At 38.5% G+C, this 1,945-nt stretch overlaps 1 long non-coding RNA gene across 1 annotated transcript; it reads right to left on the bottom strand.

Annotated features, from left to right (window-relative positions):
• Window positions 1-277: 277 nt before the first annotated feature.
• On the bottom strand, window positions 278-1,134 carry LOC109482169. Its single transcript, XR_002140943.1, has 3 exons — window positions 1,056-1,134; window positions 694-815; window positions 278-303 (listed from the first exon to the last, which is right to left on the bottom strand). It is a non-coding gene; the product is annotated as an uncharacterized LOC109482169 (long non-coding RNA).
• Window positions 1,135-1,945: the final 811 nt, after the last annotated feature.

Raw genomic sequence — 1,945 nt, 5'->3', positions numbered from 1 at the left:
AGTTTTTCGGAGGGAGAATTTACATAAATGTCTGAAGCAACAATTTAGGGGTGATTTGGCATTCAACCATACAATATGAAGAATTTTTCAGTGTTGCTTAACATGAAATTATGAAATTGAAGTCGCCGGCTACAATAAACGTTAAATGAAAAAAGAGAAATGTGAGTGCAAGTGTGTGCATGTGGAGTGTTGTCTCGTGGTAACAAAGAAACCATACTCACCCCTCCCCATCTTCTTCCACGCAGCCCTTCCTACAAAAGTCTGGTTCTTCCTCCTTCTGCAGTCCAGTCTCCGGGTCCGCATCTTGAAGACAGAGAAACAAAAGTCATTGTATTGACAACAGCAATTGGCCTAACTAATTCAAGATATTATGTCGCACAACATGCAAGTTTATGACAGTAAGAATGGAGCTAAATGCTGCCTGTAAAGGTCCAATGCACAGTGCAAAAAGTGTGATGTGCTGTGTCTCAAATGACTAAAAGTGCAATGTGGGACCAAGGAGGTTATACTGGAGACATTATACAATGTAACCTCTTTTGTCAGACTAATTGTTTGAAGATGTGAAAAAGAGTCTAGAAAAGTGTGACATACTATGCATTAAAAGCAGTGAAAGCTTTAGTGACCGGATCATTGGGTTATAGGATTGAAATTTATTAGCCTATTTGTGTTGCTGAACAAATAAACTATACTCACAAGTGCCCACTGTCTTCTCTCACTGCTTTGCTGTCTTCGTTTCTTTCTGCAGGTCAACTTGTTTGCTCAGCCTTCATCGCAGTTTTTTCCCAGTCAGTACAGGAACGTCAGGACACACCTAACTAATATAATGAATAATTAGTGTGATGTGTGATGCTCCCCCAAAAAATTTCCAGGCAACTAGGTGACTAAGTAAGAAAGATAATGATAAAATCCTGCACTTTAACTATCTCTTTGCTTAGATGATGCTTGCGGTTGATTGATTGCTTAGATATGTACAAAGTGTTAAACTGAGTAGCTTCTTATTGCCTCTCAGTTCTTAACACACAGAAAAAATATAAAGTTGGAAAACATTGTCTCACCTGTACAAACTCTTCACTTTGTCTTAAACTTCAAAGTCAGCTGTCTCATCTAGCCTGGTTTGGACAGGAACATCAGGACTGCCAACCCTATTATACCTAGTATACAATTATAAAAAAACAATTGATGCCAGGTACATGGTTATTGTATGTGAATGACTAACTAGCTACCAGGTAAAGATGAACTCTTGTATGCGACCTTTTACTAATTGCCTCTTCCTAGAAATGTTGAGAAGGGCTCAAGAAGTCTAATATACTAGCCATTTATTCAAGTCAAAGGCAATAAAAAATTAATGTGAAAGATGTTTTGCTACATGTGAGTTATTTTTATAAAGTGTAAGACATAAGAGAAGAGTGCTAGAGTCAAACAGATCTTCAAAAGCAATCATTATCTCACCTGTGGATGTTTTTGTTGTCATCTTGCTCTTGTATCTCTAAATCACCCCATCTGGTTCAATCTTCTCTTGTCAGGTCCAGACAGTAGTCTTCAATACAGCATCAGTCAGAAGCTACCTAACTATACAAACATTAGAAGTTACACACTTGTCTCAAATAATGAAGTAAATAGTACGTTAAATGCAAAATTCAGATTTTTCTCACCTGAGAGTCATCGTTGGTCTTCAAATCACCTGGTCTGGTCCAATCTTGTCTGAGGTTTACGAAGAATTCACCACTACTGCATCAGTCAGCAGCCACCTAACTATACGGACATTAGAAGTTACACACTTGTCTCAAATAACATCAAATAACTAGGTAAAATGCAGAATTGGGATTTTTCTTACCTGATATTCCTCTTGGGTCTTCAAATCATCTGGTCTGGTCCAGTCTGTCTTGTCAGGTACAGGCAGTAGTCGGCCCACTACTGGTACTGCATCAGTCAGCAGCCACCTACA

The sequence above is a fragment of the Branchiostoma belcheri genome, unplaced genomic scaffold, assembly GCF_001625305.1.
Source record: "Branchiostoma belcheri isolate BF01 breed outbred unplaced genomic scaffold, Haploidv18h27 scaffold593, whole genome shotgun sequence".
NCBI lineage: Eukaryota > Metazoa > Chordata > Leptocardii > Amphioxiformes > Branchiostomatidae > Branchiostoma > Branchiostoma belcheri.
This window is presented reverse-complemented; position numbering and strand designations above follow the sequence as displayed.